The sequence below is a fragment of the Rhodnius prolixus genome, unplaced genomic scaffold (assembly GCF_049639745.1).
Source record: "Rhodnius prolixus isolate KJV_2025 unplaced genomic scaffold, Rpr scaffold_1, whole genome shotgun sequence".
NCBI lineage: Eukaryota > Metazoa > Arthropoda > Insecta > Hemiptera > Reduviidae > Rhodnius > Rhodnius prolixus.
The window spans coordinates 29,778,493-29,802,294 of record NW_027411581.1 but is presented as its reverse complement, the minus strand read 5'-3'; the positions used below and the strand labels follow the sequence as shown (position 1 = coordinate 29,802,294).

The following is a 23,802-nucleotide window of genomic DNA, read 5'->3' as shown; positions in this document are numbered from 1 at the left end:
ATTAAAATGCTTTTGGAAGAGGGATAAACGGTTTTAATGCAGTGTTTGGCTTCAGAACCTTTTAATAAGCGCTCCTGAAACCAACGGACCAATGAGCTGGATCAAGAAGGAACACTGAATAAGCCATCCGGACTTACTACTGGAAAACTATTATTCATTTCCATTACACTACTAAAATAGCAATTGCTGTTAATTATTTTTGGTGACTGATTCGTAGTTTCAATAGGATGAAAAATAAATGCCAGTTTCAGTCGTTATTCTGCCGAGCTTTCCACCTAGGTAATCTTCAGGGCTAGTTTACAAAGTAATATTTTACATTACAGGGTTGGTGTGTCTTCTGTCTTGGTCTGTTCATGGACTGGATAGAAGACAAGACAGAAATATTACTGTAATGTAAAATATTACTTTGTAAACTAGCCCTAAGATGACCTAGTCCCTAGGTCGAAAGCTCGGCAGAATAAATGCATAACGACTGAAACTGGCACTTATTTTTCATCCTATTAAAATAGCAATGTAGTCTCAGTAGAAGTAAATAGCCTACCTAGAAAAATATTTCGTAGAAAAGTGAACAAAATCAAGGCCAATACAAAAAATGACCTATTTGTATAATAATGGTAACTACACTGTTTCGTTAATGAACTAATAATTATCAATCTACAGTAATAGAATGAAATGATATAAAGATAAAGCAGAAATACTTTATTATTTAGATCCATAATGTATTTATTCTCTCAACAAACGTTTTTTAAAAAGGGAAGTATTAATAAATAGAAACAAAGCCTATATAAAGGAAATAAACAGTTCTTGATAAAGATTATTGTATAATAAGGTAGCCACCGTAGCAAGATTAAACACATGGTCCTTGTAGTTCCTATAAATATTTAGTTATGCAGATGATGTTAATAAATTAAAAAGGAGACTGAGTCTAATTGAAATAAAAGAATATAATGAGACATTGTATTTTGATTTACCACCCGTTTTAAAACTTATAAACAATAAAAAATAAATGTATACAATATCAGATGATTTTTTATTTTATTAATTTTATATTCACACAGGAAGTTTATGGACAGGAAGTTAGATAAATAATGAAAGGCGAAGTTTATGTTAGCTCAGCGCTGTTCACTCTCTCAGCTCTGGGAATTTATTTAAAATTTAAAGTGATAATTTGTATTCAAATTATGGAATTCTATATAAATAAATATATTGTACATGTCTACCATTATATATTACACATTTAATACGCATTTTTTAGTTTGCTGGCTATTACGAAGAAGTTAGTTCATTTTAGGTAATGAATAATCACTACTGACAACTTGTAAAACTAAAAAAAAGAAAACATGTAGAAGATTTAGTATTAAACTTGTGGGTAAGAAAAAGACTATTGGCAATTTTAGTCCTAATTTTTTTGTTTAATTGTAATAATGCCAAGCTTTCCACCTACAGACTAAGGCACCATCAAGGCTTCACTTCTGGAAGATTGTAATGTGCTTTACAAATTGTTACTTAAAGGTTGCTCCTGTACTGATTGTCACTCAGTCTGAGAGCACCTCAGCAGTCAAGAAGTTATTAAGTTTACTGTTTTGTTTGTTATTTATTTACTTTTTTTCCGTGGATTTTCTTAGTAATTTTCCATTATTAGTTTGACGAAAGCTGATATAATATTTTGTTGGGTGCAACTCTAATGCAACGACGGAGCAAGATCCTTGTTTTTGGGGTTCAAAATGAGTAAATTTTATGCGCGTTCTACTTAGCTAACAAAAACACATTAGTGATATTATTATGTTAAATTCAAATTGCGCCTGGAGCTTTTTTTCAGAACGCTCCTGCTTTCTTCAGTGTTCTCTCATTTCAGACAATAATGTCCATCGTCGGACATTGAGCTGTAAGAAGTACCAGGGCAGCTTTAACCGGAGTATTATTATGCCACCGGCAGAGAGCGAGGAGGCACTCCGATACCAGCTCTCACAGAGAATGGGTCTCTCTTATTAATGTTATTTGTACAGATTATCAACCTTAAAATTCAATATAACAATGTTTTGTGAAAATTAGAGTGGTTTTGGTGTCGCACACCTACGGATCACCCCTTCCACACCTTGTCTGGCCGAGGAGGAGTAAAAATTTATTTCTTTGTGACTGGTGAATCCAGGTAGTAGCCCTATCTTAGTTTACCTTGAGCCGCTGGAAATTTTCCGGGTCATACTAGGAAGAAAAAATCTAAGGGTCAGCAGCTGGATTCGAACCAGTGACCTCTGCGTGGGAACTTAGCACGCTAGCAACTCAGATAATTCCTTCTTTTTTAAATTGTTCCATATTTCAATTCGGGCAGACGAAATGTAGAGAGAGAGAGAATCGATTGTAAAACAAAACAAAGGGTGCTGCCCAAATAGATCGGGTTGCTAGACACACAGCGTACCAATCAGTCAATCAAGATATATAAAGTGGATAAAAAAGAAAGAAGTCAACACCAATACTACACCATTGAGAGATCTTCAATTCGTCAGGCAAAAAAAAAAAAAAAAAACGAAAATCGTTCCTAACACTAATACAATATGTCAACAAAATAAAATAAAATAAAATAAACTAAACCAGCAACAGAAACATCCAAATCAGAATAACAACATATCATAATCATACAATACCAACAAATAAGCGGGCAGAACAATCAAACTCATGCCCCGTAGATGTGGTGGTGGATAATGCCAATCGAGTCCACAATGATAGACTCCGCCAAGGCCTCCAACTCCCTCAGATCAATCCCTAGCTCCTGAAGGAAGCTGAAAGTCAGCTTAGGGATGACACCTCGGGCACCGAACCAGAGACCCCGAACCCGAAACTCTCGGTCACCGAAGTCATGGAACCTCTCTTTCAAGAAGGGGACACAACTCTCATATATACCTTTTTTTTCCAAGTCCACCTGCTCCGCATTGCTCTCGAATCTCACGGTCGGGTCGAGGACTAGGGCCGATCTGTCGCGGTCATGAAGGGCGACTATATCAGCATACCTCGTCGATCCCGCTGAGTCGATGCAATAAACTTCCTCAAAGCATGTATATCCTTTTTCCCTCAGGAGCCGAATTAGCTCGTGCTTGACCTTATGGTGGCGCCGAGTGATAAGGAGGGAGTTAAAAGGGCATTTTCCCAGCACATGAGCTGGAGTTTCCGTCTCCCTGCCACACTTGCGGCAGAGGGTCCCAACTTCTCCCACCATTTGTCCACCGGCACCAGGAACACCACGAAGTGGTGCGTAGTTAGAATTCAATTTTATGGCGTTTATCCACTCCGAACCTGTCAATATTCGTTTATCGAAGAGGAATTTATTCAGTTTAGGCGCATTTCTAAAGTGTTGAGCCCCGATACCCTGCCACTTGCACCGAGTCCATTCCTCGAACGCATTCTCCCGCAATGTCTGCCTCAATTTTTTGACGCTCGTGTGGTGCTCCTGACTCATGTCCAACCTCTCAGCGCACTGACTCACCTCCGCCTCAAAGTCAAACACTGACTGGAATTGTGCATCCTGGACCGAGGACAACCGCTGAGCGATGGACCAATGTTGGAGTGGTGCCTCCCATTGACATCTAACTAAACCCAAACCTCTAAATCTTCGAGGAGCATAGAACATAGCTGTCGACGTGTTAGCTGGTAGTCCAATAATAGCTTTGACACTCCTTCTAATCATAATATCGATGCCTTCAAGCAGGGCAGGTCGAAGTTTCGTGAGAGGAGCTGTTTGGAGTGGATAGGTCAGGGATGGAAAAATATATTGATTCATTATATTTAGTTTCTGGTCCGGTCTCAATAGACTCGAGGTAACCAACTTGCCAAGGTTATCATTAATTTTAGTCACCGAGCTTTCATTAAAGACCAATTCTCCAGAAAACGTGCATCTCAAGAATTTAATCGACTCTCCCTCGCCCACAGAAAGGATTTCATCTCCGCTCCCCAGATGTAGCTTTTCTGGCCTTAATTCGCCATTTATAATGACTATCGCAGTACTCTTACTTGGATTAATATCCAGACCAATTTCTGCTAGTCTTCTTTGCACACAGTCTATGACTCTTTCCCCAGCTCTTACACCACGTGCGGAAACAGCCTGGTCATCAGCGAATCCCGTTAGGATCACGCTATCGTGGCCATCTCCCAACTTGTAACCATAATTTTCGGAGAAATCGTGGTCGCAGACTTCGTGATAAAGATGGTCAATTGCAAGATTAAACATTGACGATGAAAGAGGACCGCCCTGGGGAACGCCCCGAAGAACGTCAATCGCCCCGGTAGCGTGGGCTCCAACATTTATTCTTATTTTATTAGAGCAGAGAAGAGCAGAGATGGCGTTCTTGAGATCATGGGACACGCCTCTCGCTTCCAGAGAGCGAACAATATGCTCATGCCCCACATTATCAAATGCTCCACTGACATCAAGAAAAGCAATGGCACAATCACCTTTCTTACTTTTTGCATCGCGTAAAAGCGCGTCAACCATTCTCGCGTTAACGTGGGCCCCTGGAAGTCACTGTAATCACTCCACAAAGACCAACAAAAATCCAATGAAAGAAAAATAATAATTTTTAAAATCTACGGCAAAACGGACGATAAAAGTCTTATTTCTACTTCACATACTTCTTTGAAAGTAAGACTAAGAAGGACACAGAAGCAATGTAAAACTTGCTATCGGATGGAGATGGAGGGTGCAGTTAAAATAAATATATAAAAAGTGAGACGGAATACAGAGTTTGGAATGATGCACGTGCGCCTCAACCAGCTATAAATCTGGACAATTTCTCAACTCTTCACATAAATCTGAATTACCTTTAGGTAGAAGTCTATCCCAGATGGATTTCCACTACGCCGAATAAATTCTACTTTAGAAATGTGGTAGACTTTTTTTTTTTTTTTTGTTTTCAGTCTAGATACATATGTTGAGATTAAGTAAGAGCTCGCTTGGAAATAGTAGCCACTGTGCGTTGATTAGACAAAAGGGATGAATTTTTTTAGCAGAGCTAGAGAGATTTTTCCCGTTCTCTTTGGGTGTAATTCCGCGGCATAAAGCTAGAAAAGGTTTACACAAAACGTGATGATACGAACAGACATGGAGGACCTAATGAAAAGTGAGCTCACATCCGCTTCCTCTCATTTCCCACCAGTTCCTGTTTTAATCCCGAATATGATATTCATCCAAGAGCCAGTATTCAACTCCACTGAATAATAATGAATAATAAAAAAAAACAAAGAAATTCTTAAATGAAAACCTTTTTAGGCGATTTATAAACATAATGAATGCGTTTGTCTTTTCATCTTTATAAGACTTTTCCTCCAGAAGAAAAGGGAAAAAACTAATCTAATTCCCATTTTGTACTTAGGGAAAACCACATGCAATTGGTTGAAATATTCCTTTAACACAGTAAAAGGAATAAATATTTAAAATGTTTGCTTTGGTGCAATATTTCGTTTTTAACTCTTTTTAGAGGGTTTTTTAAAATATAAAAATTCAACCTTCAAATAAATTTATATTTGAAAATAATAAATCGGTTAAATGCGTAATAAAAGTAAAAGTAAAGTAATTGCCTACTTTTTCAGGCAGGCTTTACGTCCAACAACCAATTAAAAACAAATTAAAGAGGGTATGTTCACGTACACCTTTATATTGATGTCCTAATGGACGGAAACTGAAACTCTGGTATTCATTTGTACTTCTTAAGAAGCAAAAACTACCATAATTCGTAATTATAGTGAAAATGCGTTTAGAAGCCATAATAGGTAGCAGAACCTACGTTTTCTTGAGATGTCTTGAATTCTCATAAAAATGAGTGTGTTAAAAATATAAACAAAAATTTCTTATGAAACTAAGATAAAATTTAATATGTGAAATCGTATTAGATGTGTAGCGCAAAGTTAAAGAGTTGTAGAAATGAAATTGAAATGCGGTTATATACTTATAATTTTAAATAAACTAAGGATTCAAAATTGAAGAGGAATCGGTCAAATAAAAACAAAAACTCGTCTTTTTTCCAACGTTTCGTCAAATATATTGTCTTCTTCAGGGCGTGGCTACAAAGACGAGTTGTTGTTTTTATTTGACCGATTCCTCGCTAATTTTGAATCCTTAGTTCAATAATTTACGGTCACGAAACCTAGATATTCATTTTAAATAAAAAAAAAGAAGAGATAAATAGCAGTATCTTAATCTTAAGTTATGAGGATGACCGCTATGGATGGAAACGTCAACCACATTTAAGAAAAGTAAAAGAAAAATAAAGACATTTTGGGACTAAGGAAATGGAATTGTATGAGACAAATCTCTAAAAGAAGTGAACGTGAGTTAAGATACTTCCAAGCAGGTACATTGCGAAAGCATTTGGATAATAAGGAATGTAACACTAATTCATCATTAGTTAATTCTGTCAGCTGGGGGTGTTTCGCTGATATCTTCCAGGCTGATCTCAATGTGCAGTCATGGATGAAATTTTGATAAGTACTACTACTAAATTCTAGCTGAACCCTATTTGCAGTAAATTTTCGTTCTGAGTATGCACACACATACATATATAAATTCTCTCGGCCTATCTTCCAGTGGACACCCGCGGTTAAACGGGTGAACTAGCTACCCTCGGCCTCAAACTCCCTGGGTTCACCACCGATAACCGTATGACCTCTCTCCAGGGTTAAACAGCATCTCTTCACGATTTACTACTATCTACCTAACCCATTTCTACTGCTGGATTATTCCAGTCCGACACATTAATTTCATTAGCACTTCCTCCACACCCTTAACTTGGCCATATCTCCCTCTCTGCTTGCTGGCAGGTTGTAAGCTGGGTTTTAGAATATTTCGGATAAAATGAACCAACTGGCCAGTGTCTCTCCAAGTGATAATCTAATTCTACTGTCGTAGAATTCAACACCTTCAAAATACAACAAAAAAAATATTTATATTTAATACCGTGTAACACAATTTCATTTGAGCATCCAAATTTTAACTGCACTTTACCATTTCAGACACTAGCAAGGTTTACTAATTGTTCTTCAATGAATATATCGTAGATTAACTTCCCTTAACTTCACTTACTGAAGATTTTTCCTCTCTTAACTTTCCCGAGTAAAGAGGGTAGAAAGCAAGATAAACCAGATGTTGAAGGAGGTTCATGACGTTTAATAAAACGAATTAAAAAACCGCAAATTAGTTTAATCTGCAACATAAACTAACAGCTTTTGCTGTTTTCAATAATTTTACGGTTTAGAACTTTTTTTTTTATTTTGTCAGCTTCCGCCGTACAGCCAGCATTGCCAAGATGCTTATCACTAGAATATCACTAACTCTCCATTCTTACTTATAAATACATTCGCTTCTCACATTCATCCTTCTACTATACACAACTATTTACATAAACTACAGCTAATGGATAGATCAGTACTCTATATTCCTGCCATCCTTATAGCATAACCGAAATTAAAATCACGTAATCCTTCTCTAATCATTTTCTTCCATTCATTCTAATCGGCTATAACTTTTAAATACATCCATATTTCTTTGCTAGCTCTGCTACAGATTTAAGCACATAGATGTTGCTGGAGAATATCATGTCTTCGTAGCGAAATGGTGCATCTAAATATCTGTATATGTCGTCAAACATTCGTTACCTTTCTACTACATAACGTGGACATATCATTATTATATGTTTGAAATCCTCCTCCTCATTGCAATCTACGCAAAGAGGAGAGGACCTTTTGTTGATCCTGTGAAGATACGATCCGCACACCGCGTGGTTCGCTCTCAGCCTGCTTATTGTCGGAACAACTCATTTATTAAACCAAGGTTGTCTAGGTTACTGATCAACCATATTTTTATAGAATCTCCCTTTATTACCATTTCTGTAATTTGTCTGCCATTTTTGTAGTGCTGCTTTTGCAATTATACACTTGATATCGGTGTGTGGTAATTTATAACTAGCCATTTTCCCACTATTGGTGGCTTCCTTTGCAAGTTTATTAACAATTTCATTTTCTTTTATACTACAATGACCCTTTACCCACAAAAGATTAATGCAGACACCCATCTCTTTAAAAATGGCTATAATTTCTACAATCACTGCGGTATTATGATTCATTCCTGCAGACTGGTTGTGTATATGTGATAATTTACACAACGTATTCTGGCAAAACAAACTTATGTGGTATACTTACCAGAAATAGTAGAAAGAAAAAAAATAAAAAGTTTCGAGGAAATCTTAGTAAAAGTGAAAAATCAATTCTCTCGCATTACTTCCGGTACTGTCGAAATTTTCCTCGAACTGGAAACTCTATCAAGACATTCAAGCCTTCACTTTAATAATATAAAAACAAGCAGGGACGTGTAGTATACTGAACAGTTTTGGAGCAAAGCCTAGACTTAGACAGAAATGCCTTAATCGAAGTATCCTAGTAAAATGTTTTAAATAAAAGTTGTACCCCGATGTCAATGTATTTACATTGATTGAAAAAAAGGTACCGCCCATTCCCCCCCCCCAAAAACCCTCCAAGGTGGTTCTTCCAGGTGAGTGATTTCGATTGCTGGTTGCAATCAGGAAAGAATTCATCTAAATATTTCTGTGACATTATTTTAAGCACACAGAATATGATTCAAACACTTGTTGGGTATTGGGGAAATTCTAAAAGGATATTTCCGTGAAAACGGAATCGAAAATTTGGCATGATTGCATTACTTGCTGTACGTAGTAAAAGGTACAAGTTAAGTAACTAGTGCAGAGTTTTATAAGTAAATACCAAACGAACCTTGGCTACATGTGTTTTTTTTTTTTTTTAAGACTGTGCTAAAATGAACTGGTTGCCAAAATAATTGCACAATGACAATATTAGAAAGTGTTCAGTTAGATGCAGGATGCAAACTTCCACATTTTTATACAATTACCTAAAAAAATAAATGATTTCAATTGGCGGTAATCAAAGGAGAACGTCACTACGATTAGCGAAACATTTTATACCAAGGCGGGCCCATCCAATTGAGTCATCGAGAGAGATAAAGCTATATCTTGCAGGAAGTTGGCACCAAGCTAATCATTCAGCAAGGGTAACAAAACTGGTTCTAAAGGTACTGATGGGCAATGAAGCTGTCTCAGGTAGAGGTAGCCTAAACGATAGGATGCATCTAGATTTAGTACCCCTTACAATGTATTTTCTTTCTTTTAAATTTCAACCTTGACTGCACTAAGTTCGCCGAGAATGATACCAGCGAAATATACCTTCTTAACTTAATTAACAAATGAAGTAAAGATGCAGTTTCATAGAATTCGGCCATTTTGTTTCCCGTCACCCAAAGCCTGTGCATCATCCCATCACCAATTATTGACATGGTGCAATGGCAATAACCTCGAAATGGCACCTTTCACCCTTAAAGCTCAACACTGTCATATCCTTCTTCACTTTCCGACGGTGCCTGGTGCCTTTTCCCTGCCAGGATCACCGTACTATCACAGAAGAATCTTTCTGTTCCAATGAGCGCAGAAAGATTTAGAAGAAATGTACCATCCTCTGCAGTATAGTAATTCTTTCAAAATCGGTTAACTACAAAATTATGCGCCTAGAGAAATTTCTCGGCACAGCGGAAGTTCAATATTCTTTTTTCACATAAAATTCTGGATAGACAGATTATTTTATTAAATAAAACCTTCATTAAGATTTACATTACTTATTGTGGCGGGTGATGGTCAAGACAAAATTGGTGGCTTTCTAAGTGGGAGATCCCCAGTTCGAATCCCGCCTATGACTACTTTTTATTTGTTAGAAAAAACTCTTTATAGTAAAGTACGAGATTCCGCCCCCGACCACGACACCTAATAGGCAGTTGGACGTTAAGCCCTGACTGAAAAAAGTAGGCAATTACTTTGGATTACTAGTTTACCAATTTGACCTTTGAATCACAAACTTCTTTTCCATTTTTCACCTAATTGATATCGTTTATTTCTCAAGTTAATGTAAATGAACTGAGAAAATTACCAAAAAAATAAATTTTGATTGGAAATAAATAAATAAAAAAAATATATATAGAATTGCTCTATTTTAAAGTATTCTAAGAGATAATACAAAGAAAAATTCGGAAGTATTAACTATTTAAAAATTAAACGAACTTCATTAGTAAGGTGAAAAACGACTTTTTCTGCATTTAATAATGTCTCTTAGAATTTTTCCAAACTAAAATTCCTCCTAAGTAGAAGTTAGGAGCGAGCGAGCTAAAAGATTTATGGCGGCTTTCTTGGGTAGCAATTTTGTTCACAGAATGCAGCCATCTACAAAATGTAAAATGTATAAGAATGAGTTGGGTCTAAGGATAGCTAAAATTTACCTCTGGGTAAACCCAAGTATAACTCAACAGGTAGCCCTAGTTGGCGTTGCGGGTCACAGTGGAAGTAGTCCTTAAGTTGTTATCTCGGTTACCGGCAGTTAGGCTAGACTTGGTGAAGCCACCAGTGCTAGAATAAGTGCAGTGAATTTATTAAGTACATACAAAAAATCTCAACAGAGGAAAATCTTCTCCTTTTTGAATAGAAGAAACGCGCACTTTCAGTTTCGACGCTTTGCCACAAACAGTTTGTAGTAAAGTGCGCCGGAAACCGGTTTCCATTTAGAACCGGATGACGTTAGTAATTTCTTTGTTATAACATTTTTGTTTGGCTCAGTTTCACCGTCATATTAATGTGTTGCAGTTCCCTATTACTTCATCCACCACACTCTCATTCAGAAAGGTTTAAAGTTTTCCGGGACGAGTAGTATGGAATGGCCTGGAATTAAAAGGCAGGCCCACCAAAGTTCGCATAAAATAATGGTATACATTTAGCAGGTAGAGAGGCAAGATGATACTCTGTTGGTGGGATATGGAAGGAAGGTACAGTTAGGTCGGAGTTATTGCAGCCTCTCCGCCAGTACCTGGTGTATTCATAACAATGTTGGATGGCCGGGGGAGTGTAACTGAGTAGGCCTAGGAACTCGAAGGCCAGAAGAGAAGGTTCGCTGCGTGCCTCACTGTGCCAAGGCTGGGCACTATCTGCATCACAATACTCTTCTTCCTGATTCACTCGTAACTCCCAACTCCAGAACCTGCACTTCTGCTCCTCTATACCAACTCCTCATCCACCTTCAGCTCTTTCCTACTAACTGCCTCTAAATTAATTAAACACAATACTCGTGCCCACAAAGCTTCAGTCCTTTCTCTTCACTATACCCATTTACATTACCATTAAAATGGCTGACGAACCTTTAGGGAATTTTCGCCCTCGTAAGACTATTTTTTATTTGCTCTTGTTTAAAAGGAAAATAATGCGATCAAGTCCCACTTTCTAAATAGAGTTTGTTTTCAACTCACGTATCCGTTTTTGAAGTCCCCCTGATTACAAAAAAAGTGTTTTTAAGAAAATACTCTGAGTGCATTCCACATGTGTGCCTGTGTATCTGTGAGTCTGACAACAAAATATCAGAAACCGGCAATCGTATTATTTCATTTGAAAAAACATAATACAGCAAAACATAAATTACGCTTCCGAAATATTTATTATAGGAATCTCAGAAGTTTGGAAAGTTTTGCTTTTTCAAGAATATTTTTTCGAACGACAGAAAAATAAACATAATTAAATCCTTTTCCTCTAATTTATATAATTACTAGTATGTCTCGAAAATAAAAGAAAGATCCAAAGCGGAGAGTTCGGTAATTACATACCCTTTCATCTCTAGATTATTAGTTTAAACCTATCAATTGCAAAGTAAAATTCTGTAATCAAAACAAGTCTACTATTTTAAGAATAAGTCATTTGAATATTTTAAAGTACTAATTTTGAAAATACTATGTTAGAAGAAAAAACAAACTTTGATTACGCTATTTCATCACTGACTCCTTCCTTTCTTTGACAAAATATAAACATAAAAACTGTGTGCTGGAGAATAATTTGAAACTTTACAGAATATTAAAATAAAAGTGACTTTTCTCTGAAAAAAATAAAAATCTGCTATTCACTCCTTAAAACGATTTCAAAAACATCTACAGGATGCACATTTTATTCGTAGAAGAAATTGTTTGATTCCAAGATAATAAATTTAAATTGACAGAAATACAAAGGTTGGACAACATTATAAATGGATGACAACAAATTTTCAAAACCAATATGGAGATAAAATATAATTTATTTCTGTCTGTTTATTGCAATTTCAGAATAGAGGAAACTGCACTTAATTCCTGCATCAGCTGATATTTAATATTTGGGAGGGAGAGATGGAAATCACTATTTTCATTTATTATTATAATTATACTTTGTGTGTGGGGAGCAACACAGCATTACGTCATCCAAGCACCCTCTGGATTAATTAATATTCATTTGTTTGTTTTATGGTTTTGCTAAAAATGTTAAAAATAGGGTTGAAGGTCTAATATTACTGCAAAAGAACACACCTTGAAAAGTGCTTAAAATAATAGTTTTAGGTCTGTATGCGGGTGATGGAAATTCAAAGTTCATAAAGAAAATTAGAAGATATTTTATAGAAAATCTACGAAAAATGAAAATGCCAAAAAAAAAAAGACCAGTTCTCAAGTTTAGCAACTTACTTTAAATTTGGAATTTTAGCTGGACATTTGATCCTTCTTTATGGTGTAACATATAATGCACAAGACTAGACATTGTACTGAACATACTTCAGAATGCAACAGCATTATTACTTTGCAAAATGTCTCAAAGGTACATCAACATGAGTACATTCATTTGTATGCAAAGTTAAAAGCAGATTGTTGAGGAAAATACCAAAAGAAAGAGGAAAATCCATTCAATAAAATGAGAGTCCCAGCTGAGAGATTTTCATCGTTCAGTTACGTACAAGTCCAATAGAAAGACTTTCTAAATAGAAGGTTTTGTTTAAATTTTATAATTTTTATATCAACCACTTTGATGACTCTCCACGCAAACTCGATATCAATAATGTGACCCGAGCGGAATAGTTCATAAAGAGAGAAAAGTTAGGACCTGCAAATGAAAACACAGTTTTGAAAAGCAGACAATATATTCATTATATTCTGTAAACATCATTTCTCCAAATGAGAAAACGATGAAAAATTAGTTCGACGTAATTGCCAATCGGGCCTTTCCTACAGAAGAGCAACTAGCAACAAATTTCTATTTTTTACATACTGAATTTCTCGATAACAAAACATGATATTAACTAATTTATAATTAAAACTTAGAAATATATCTCACAAGCAACAGAAAGTGTATTTTAATAGCTACTAAAAAAAAACAATAATTAACAAATATTAATAATTTTTTGATTTAAATATCGTTTAACAAACGATTATACTATTGATGATTTTCCAAGACCATTATACGGCATAAAATATTGTTAATTTATTAATGTATTCTAAATGAAAACTAGTTATCATCAACCTCTAGAATGCGCTCCACTCCCACTCTAAAAATTAATATTTACTTATATTGTTTTTAAATAAAATTTTAATACAAAGCTTTTATGACCATAATTTATTACAAATACTGGAATCGTTTCAAACCATTAAATAAAAAAAACCATTTTATAGCTATTACCTAATTTTGAATTTAAGTATTAAAAGCAAAACTATAAAACATTATTTATACAGAACGTTTTGACCTTTAGCAAAATACTTGAAAAAACACATATATTATAGTTACTGTGCAGCCGACGACCAGCTGATCCAGCCGACAAAATAAATATCAGATACTTGTTTTATGTTGAAAAGTTTTATTCCATAATATTTGCTAGTTTATTAGCAATAAAAACTGAATTTAATGACAAAAATATGTTATTACTACCGTTTTGCCAATCGGGAAGTGAATATAATTACACTAGTTGTTCGTATATTGTTAACATTCAATTTAATGACGTAACAATTAATAAACTTTTATAGCAGGGGGCTATAAATTATTTTATTTTATTCTATTTTGTTTAATCAATGATTATTTACATTTTAGAAAAATGTTAACATTTATTACAGCTTCAGTTACCGATAAAAACACACGTATTTCAAGCAGTTTTATAGCGTAATTTAATGCGCTTGCAAGTTTAAAGTAGCGACTTGAAAGAAACTTCAGCAACATCAAAAAATAATAATATTTATTTAAGCGCTGATAGTATAAATTTCATAAAGTGTAAAAGTTAGATTGTAAATTTTCAACATTCAATATATGTAAACTTAAAGCTCGAACACACAGGACTGTTTCAGACTAGCGATAACATTACAAAAGTAGCTCTGACTTAAGAGTAACAACATCTGCTTGGCGAGCAGGTCTTTTGGTCCTATTTAGTTGCTACTGATAAGGTAATTGCTGTACGACTAGGGCGAATGCATGGCAGTCAGATTTTATATCAGCTTAAACTATTAGTTTCACTATCTTATCAACGGCTAGCGATTATGGAAAACAAAATTAATAATAGCAAAACAATCGCGACATGAATGTAGTTACACGTAGACTGTAACATTCATAACTATAACGGAGATAAAGAAAATACATTTAGTACTATAGTACACAATAGAAACTAATTAGTATTTTATAGCTGAAAACTCGTCAAGTCTTTAAAACGCTTTACTAGCTCATAAATTAATAATATTGCATAAATTAATGCAATTCACCCAATAGTGGTTCCTCAGGTATTGAATTTACCTTTGAAAATGGGGCCTAAATAGATAGAAATGCCAAGGAAATAGCTGTCTGGATGAAACGGCCTGCCTTAAAGAATGTAGCAGTTGCCCTAAATTAGAGATTAGAAAATGGATGAAAATTAGCTTCTATATGTTTGATTTTATTCACGGGTGTTTATTGTATCCCTGATCGGTTCCGGACTTTCAAGCATCATTAGAGATAGATTAATCAGTTTGGTCAAGTGATTTCGACTTCACTTCCGTCTCGCACACCATTATGACCGAATGACAAGTCGAAGATTGTTAATGCAGCACTGCGGACCTAACCAAATAGCCTCAACAAGTCCACTAATACTTCCTACCTATTTTGTTGGAGGGAAATTAGACTTTAAAAATCAATATAAGAACATTTGTATTGAAATTAATGATTCACATTGAAATGTATGTTTTATTCGTGGGTGTTGAGTTTATCAATTAACCAAGTAATGGCATCATAGATTTCCACTGAAATAGTTCCTGAATTATATTTATTCACACATGTTTTAATTTTTTAAAGGAATTGCAGTACGACTAGCCGAATGAATAGCAGTCAGATGAGCGTTTTTTTACATCAGTTTAAAAGATTAGTTTTACAATGTAATCAACGGCTACTTTATGTTATGTTTACTTATGTTTTCGAAAATAGAGAAAAGAGAAAAATATAGATGAATAAAATAGATAAAACACAGCCTCTAAGATACTTACATCCTTAATTTACGTCATTATCGTAAGCCGTGAACGTACTCACATATGCGGAACAAAATTTTCAGTTTCGCGTTCAAAAATTACGCCATTTTAAAAATAATTATAAACATTATCTATGTTAATCATTAGTATTAACATAATTTTGTAATCGTTCTAATGTGTATGAAACTAGTTCCAGTGTATACAATTTTTACAACATTGAGGATAAAATAAATATTTTTAAAACGACAGCAGAAATTAAATATTTTTAATTTTCAAGACCAAAATCTTCAAAAAGCTGAATTAAATAATCATTGATAGGCCACAGCCAAATGGCTAATTTGAGAAAACTTCAACATTCTATTATAGTACATCTAAAGTGGAGTACAATGACGTATTGGCCAACTTCATATTTTCCACTGTTCTTGAGTGATGTCACTTAATTATTATTTCTAAAAACATTACTTTTTTTTTGCAATAAAAATGTTATTACTCAGAAAGTTTTAGTCCGAATTCGATTCCGATGACATGGACAGAAAGACAGATAAATTTTCTAAAAATGGATACCATTTCGAAGTATAAGTTATTCTCCAAACATCCTCAATCTTTCTCCGAATGCTGGAAAAATAAAAGTTATCGAAATTTCTAAGAAAACTCATTAGGCTCTTATGTGATCATTATCAGACCTAGGTGCTGGCACTTTTTATAAAAGTTTCCTTGTTTAATGGGCTTTCAAACGGTGTATCAAACGGAAGAGGAAATGGCACATACTAACTGCACCACAAAGAAATGAAACTTCCAGAAATGGGACACTCAGAGAGATTAATGTTCAACACACTAAATATAATCAAAAGAATTGAAGATGCACTCATCTGTTTCTTTTCACTACAATGATATGTACGTACCAAATCAATTACAGCCAAAAATCAAATAAATTAAAGAAAATTTAAATCTAACATCTGCATTAAGTGCGGCTTAGGTAAATCCAGCGGCTTCCCCTTCCTTTCAAAATCCGTGCCGACAAGAGTTAGCCGGGGTGTTTCCACAATTACATCATTACGAACGCTGTGTTGACACTAAATAACGATCTGGAAAGCGGTACCAACAGCGGCCCTGCCAGGGCTAACATCGCCCTTCTGCTGGTGCTGTTTAAATATACCACCATCCTCAAAGGAATTACTTACGGCCGCCCTCCACAACTTCTGTTCTTTCCTCTTAATTTAATTTTCTACCCCCACACACACCAATGCTAACTACACACACACACACACACACACACACATCTGTAGTTTCGAGCTTACCCTAGATATATGTATGCACGCATCTATTGTCAGTTATTAATGAGCAAATATGGGGCATTCTCTCCCTCCTCTAGCAGGGATAAATTCCTGAAAGGAAGTTTTGCGGTATATTCAGATCCAATTAAGGACAAGTTCAACAAGGGGATATTTGAGCCAAATGTTCATGTAGTCATTAAAATGTAAACCAATTAATAATTAAAAAGCGCATACTATTCAACATGAAATAAACCGGTTTGTCGCAATCAGATCGAATTTCGAATGATGTGGGTTCGTCAGAGCGCTTTAACGGGGTGGTCTCGAAGTTAATCAGATGATCAGTCATGTCTTTTAAGTAGGATCGGTACTAGAACCGAGCAGATAATAGCAAATATAGGTAAAAGGAAGGAAGTGATAATGGAAAATCCAGTCCTTAGGAGTGCTGTGCCGTAGAAAATAAAAAGTGAAAATTTAGCTCTAACTTCGAAGGACTTACTACTTAGGTCGCTAAAACTTGGTCTCTAAAGGTAGCTTAAAAGTGAAGTGGAAAGTGTAGAAATGAACTAGGTTTTCATGAAAAGCAATAGCCAATCAATGCGGCAGGTCTTTTGAGTCTTTGAGGTGTAAGAAATTGTAAAGTCTGCTAGAAATTGAGGTTTAATCAAAAAATGGAACCAGTGAAGGCGACAGAGGCACAGAAGAGCTATTAGGGCGCTGAATAGTGAGCTGTGGGGCAGCGCAATTCGAAAATAAATAAAAAAAGGATCGAAGACGCGAAAGCGGGAAGTGTATGGAGTGATGAACCTGTGAATATTGACAAAAGGTCAGCGGAAATAGATAGAAATAAATTAATATGAACACTGTAAAAAAGTCCGGAACGAAAATACCCGATTACTAATGATGTGCAAAAGGATATCCTCAGAAAAAGACTCTTTAATGGTATGGTCATGTGAGACAAATGGAGGATGAAAGATAGCCGAAGGAAGTCCTAATGTGGTCTCTTTCTGGGAGAAATAAAAGGTAGAGTCCAAAGCCTTCTCAGAGGCTGGAGTTTTACAAAGGAACGTAACCTCGAGGATTAGTAAGTACAGAATCGGATGGTCTTGTGTGAAGGGATAAAGAGAAGCACTAATAAATGGAAATTCAAAATAAAAGGTCCCAAACATAGAAAAAAACATATTAATGAAGTCCTTTAGGGAAGTTTAAGGTCTCCCCACTTTTAAGCGGAAAACGTGTAAAATTATTAAAAGTAAAGAAAAAAAGATCTTTTGAAAAGGCAATTGTAGCTATCACGTCAGTTAACAACTTGCTTGGTGCTAATCACGATTAAATCAAAATTATTCCAAATGCTTTGAGCTGTTTCTATTAAATACTTCATACGCACAACGAAAACTACAGGTTTCTAATCTTACTGCCGGTTACTGAAGTGAAAATCTATTTCACGCTTTTAGTAATTGATCAAATAATGATAAAACTTCGAGGAACAGACCTAAAAATTGATTTTTGTTGATTAAGCTAAAATTTAATATTACAAGATCAAAGAAATAAATAAAGCAATGACAGGTTCTGGAAAAGTCTCTGTTCCAACGTGAAGATTGGACTTTATAGAAAATAAAGGCGTAACAAAGAAAAACCTGGGGAAAAATCAACTGATTGGAAAAGTGAAATATATAAAAAAAATCCTCTTTTTCATTCACTTCAGAGAGTTTATTTTCTTTAATTTTTTTTTTTGTATTTATAAATCACGAGTTTAGGCTACATGAATTTTCAGAAATAATTTCAACAATTATAAATTGTATTAATCTCCACAGAAGAGGAAAGGATTGTAGCATGAAACTTAGATGCTCTGATGGAGCATGGAGGATGTGATCAACATTGTAAGGTCAGCCTTGCCTAAGACGCAAAGAGATTGGTCTATGCAGACCCAGAAGACCCGCAATAACCAAGGTCTATGTTTGGTCTTCCAAATAGGTCTTCTTATTTTGGGTTCTAAATGTTCATTTTTTATGCATAAATTTCAGAAGAATAGATTTTAAGAATTTAGCAAATGAATAATTTTGATATGACCGTTAGCATTTTCAAGTGAGTTCCTTTTTTTAAAAAAAAACAATGCATACACAGCGATAAAAACAAAAAATCACTCGTATTTGCCTGAAGTTGTTTCGGGCATTGACACAACCAAAGCACAGTTCAACTTAGTTTGTGTAATAGTAATTAAGTTTCTTTAAACTTAAGAGAAAACAACCTTCCTGTAAAAGTATAATGTAAAGATTTTATGAGTAGAAATAGAGCAAAAAAGAAAATAGAACCAACAATGTACATGTTGGAATCGTTGGAGGTTGGTTAAAGGGTGCGACCAGATAAGACAGGGGAGCGAATTAAAGGAAGTCCAAGTTAAGTGTAGAACATTTCCAACATATATACGTCTTGTTTACAAGAAGCTAGAAGCGATAAGAGAAGTCAGTTAATGATTGTGAGGGTCTAGTAAGCACTACCGCAAGATGGCTGGGTCCAATATTGGGAGTGGGGAAGACGCACTAAGTGTGTATTTGTGTGCGTGTCCCAGATATTATCAAAAGGTTAGTCCAAAGAAACTGCCGCCTATCTTGTACAGTAGTTAATGGTAAACGCATGGGGAGAAGCCCAGATTTCAGTTCCTTTAACAGTACGACATACTCCCATTACCTCTACTTCTCTCCACTGGGCTACAGCTCCAGAGAAACCTCACTCTCTTATCGGTGCCTAAATCCACTAGATCTACTTAAAATATTCACGCGTGCACTGCCAGGCAATGTTATTAGAAGAGATGGAAGTGAACAGCATCCCGACTACACACACTCCAGCAACTCTCAGTTAGCCCCACGCCCCACTCTCTCTCTCCAACTGTAGTCGGCTGTGGCTTAAATCTCGGTAATAGGTGGTAAATTTTGTACAAGCTCTAAAAAGACGGTTAGATTACAGGACAGGAAATTAAGGTGAACCTCAGTTGGTAATACTGGTGATGTGGGTAATCCAGACCACAAATTTCACCGCAAAACATCCTAAATATTTATACCAAACTTCTTCTTGCCGAAATAAACATTTCACACATTGTAATACAGCTGTACTGTTGGAAAATTATACGAAAATTGAAAAGCTCACTTTTATTATTCTGCTCGTTCATTAAAAACACGTTAAAATTTATAGCAAAGGAAATTAACAATGTTCTCTGGAATACGGGATTACATTAATGGTCAATCTGAAGCATGAACAATGATTATGAAAAGGGCCTTGCACAGAGTATGTACCAAAGTACTAAGAATGGACAGCATCATTCCATCATCCTGTACCGAAAGAAGATGGTGCACTGTCAGTTTTACTATTTTTGTACTTTCAATATTTCTTCACGTCTTTTAACAACTACATTCATGTAACGTTTTGTTCTTCTCTTGTGATTCATTAATCCAAAAGGAACAAAGATTATTGCCAATTTCAGTCATAATTTTTCAATAGGTCTCGACGAGGTGCGAATTTGCAGGATAATATCCTGAATTAAAGAATATTTTTCGAAAAAAAAAATCTGCAAATTTTTTGATCTGTTTTTAGAAGAGTTTTGGGAATTATCTGGAAGCAAGAATTTGATAAATATGACAGCAACAAGTTTTAAAGCGATGGAAGAAAGATTGCACTAACAAAAAAATGCCAAATTAGGCGAAAATTTCTTGGACCTGAAAAATGATCACCAAATTGCCGAATTTGGTAGCTGGAACCTTTTTGGATAAAGTGAGATCTAGAATTTATTGCCCAGTAATAAAAGCAAAGTCTTGGAGAATGCGGACGAAGCAAAATTTAATAAAAGGATTGCAAACATAGATTTAAGTAATATCTTTGATTTTATTCGACGTCGCTCGCTTGTTTATTGTATAAACAATGACCTGACTATAAACAAGACTGGTTTCGGACATTCAAAGGTAGATTAATCAGTTTGTTGTAGAGACCTCGCGTCTCGCCCTACACTGCCAGCTAGTCAGCAACAATAGCCAATAGTAAAAATAGGAGATTTGTTATCAGTTTTAGTTATACAGATAAAACTTTTCGCTAAGCAGAGAATAAAGATAATCAACCGAATATTTGAGAAGATTACCGTACGCCAGCAAATGTCAAAGAAGGTTATGGATAAAGCGGGTTGTTTTAGGAGTGAAAAAGCTCTTGGATTCGTGTGATGATCATTAGGGCGGATAAAGACCTTGCTTAGCCTTGGAAACTGAAAGGTTGCGCATTGAATTGTCAAGACTTGTGCGCTCCGTGAAGCTAACGACCTTTCGCGCCGTAATTACCATCATCCACATCTATACAGTGACAGCTGTTCGAATTGAAACACATTAATTCTGGTTTACACCAACCATCCTTGCCTTTAAATTGATCGAATGATTGAATATTGAGCATAAGTATAAAGTATAATTAAATATTAATAAAATATTGAAAAATTTAAACAAATGATTTATCTAAAGAAACACCAAGATGTTTTTTCTCATTGGTTTTCTTTAAAAAATAAACTTTTTTTCCCCCAGAAAGTCGGGAAATAAGTGGAATAAGAGAATGGAGAAATGAGTAAACGGGGAAAAAGAAGTGCAGCCGCGGCGCCACCCTCGAGAAAGGAAGATCTTATCGCAGTAATTGATTTCCAAGCCCTGGTCTTAAAGGAGCCCGACTTAATTGAAAGGCATGAAGTTTTAGAGATTTCCGAATGTTGAAAAAGTAGCTGATTCACTCTATTCTCTCCGTTATATTTCTGTTTTACAATAACTATAAGAAGAAAATATATTTTGAAAAACGAAAAATAAAAAACTTGGTAAGCACTGACATTAGAATCGTCAGACAAAGAACAGCGTTCTTCTGCGAGTTTTTCCCGAGAATAAATGTTGAGGTTCTCTGAATGCAAAGTGGTGTAATTTACGGAACAGATACCTACAAAGGGAAAATCGCAAAAAATTTACCACTATTGACGTTCTCTCCATCAAGATTCTTTCAATCGTAATTGCCTTTTCTGATTTCACTAAAATTGCTCTAAAGATTTAATTTACCCTTCATAAGGGCGCATCACTTGTGTACGAAACGTTTTCCCAGAAAGCATTGTTTTTTAGGGCGATATAAGGAAATTCTGCTGTTAAAAATCCCTTTTTCAGTACAGTTTTCAATTCCGCCACGTTTACATCACCACAAAATTTAATAAATATTTCTAGAAACCAAAGGACTAAGTAGATACTCGTTTAAATTTTTGGAATTCTCTTTTTGAACTGTAAGAGGTACGAAAGGAAATTGTTAATAATAGATACTATTCCTATTAGAAAATGGAAAAATAAAGTTTTTGGATTTTAAGAAATGTGGGTGCCAGGGGAGTTTCTCTCCCCTAATTCCATTGAGGGAACTAACAAGATTAAAGTACGTGGATTAATCACCTCATGACGCTGTAGAGAATTCTTCTCTACGAAATTTTCGTATATAAAACTGGTATTAAAAAAAAAAAAAAATATATACAGGGTGATCTATTTAAAACGCACTAATCGCTAATAACGTTTTAGCAAAGCGGAATTCCGGAAAAACCCACGAAGTAAACTATGTTTTTTTTTTAGTCTAGTTTTCAAATTTTCCACCCCCGATGCTGTATCTTCATTTTTGGCGGAGTTACGAGCAAAAACCTGATTGGGGTAAAACTACACTTTACGTAGTATGATCGTATGACTACACTTTAAAAAAAGTATGATGATTTTTTAAGTAATAAGAATGACTGCAAACGCGGGATTCGAACTGGGGATCTCTCACTTACAAAGCCCCGCTCTTGACCACTAGACCAACACCCTGGCAAGATATTCTTACCGTAATCATAGGTGAAGAAGTCTTGCATACTGGGGTGCATTAAAATGATGTGATGATTGCTTTTATTTGATTATAAAACAAATTTATCCCGATTCACCCATAACCATTACATTGTACTACATATTTTAAAATTTTCAATTATTATTATTTTTGTTCTTTGCGTCCCAAATAACATTTTTTGCGGTCAGAGGACCTTCCAAAGCGTGTATTGAAAACCGTTCACGAATAGATAAAATTGTAACTTTGATCTTAAATATCTCGACAAATATTAGGGACATCAAAACGGGGACAAAGTCATTTTTCACAGTTTTCATAATCACTGTCAAAACCAGTGGTCCTTATGTAACCCCGACCAGGTTTTTGGCCGTAACTCTACCAAAAATGAAGATACAGCTTCAGGGTGGAAAATTTGAAAACTAGACAAAAAACATATATCGTTGTTTACTTCGTGGGTTTTTTCGGAATTCCGCTTTCCTAAAAAGTTATTAGCGATTGGTGCGTTTTAAATGGATCACCCTGTATTTATAAAACCCATCAAATCATCATTCCACTGTTGGCTAGTGTAAAGCATAATTCGTCTCAAAATATCATTAAATGAATTATAAAAACTTTATGACTTTAAGGTAATAAGTCTTCGAACCACAAACAATACGATTGCCATAACACCTCTTCAATCTCCAAAATACAAAAGAAAATCCAAATGACTCCATTATTGTGGTAACTACTACTTCTAAACCACAATGAGGAGTAGAACGATGAAAGATGATAGCGAACTGCTGGAGATGACCACTAAAAACCTCTACCGGAATTACCGCTCGCTGATCAAGAAAGTCGTATCGTTTTCCATTCATTTGGTCTTCATGATTACATTGGAACTGGTAACCAGAGATGGTGTATATTAGTTAACGAGAAAGATATAGAGGAAGATGTATATTTGGGTTGGCGGCGGTGGTCAACCAATTCTGGCGTGTTGGATTACCTTGCGGTCTGGCTAGCCTGCCTCCACACACGACGCCCCCCGCGCCATCTAACAGCACATACTGGTCAGAGTCAGCTCTTTCATTCAAACCAATTGCATTTAACAACTGACGGATAATTTATCGATTACATAGGGCAGAGGTTAGGCAATAAAATAAGGCGCCGAGAGTAATGAAAACATGCCCCAACTATTTATAACCCACGCTAAAAGGAGAACAACATGCCTTCGGTTTAACTAACCAGCTGTAATTTTTTTGTTTTTGTTTTTTTAATAGCACCCTATATCAGGATGAAATATCACGACGAAGTTAAAATAAAGAACAAACA

At 35.4% G+C, this 23,802-nt stretch overlaps 1 protein-coding gene across 7 annotated transcripts in view; it reads right to left on the bottom strand.

Annotated features, from left to right (window-relative positions):
- Nucleotides 1-23,802, bottom strand: part of unc-5 — a 689,026-nt gene that overhangs the window by 240,843 nt on the left and 424,381 nt on the right. The gene's annotated exons all lie outside the window — the stretch shown is intronic.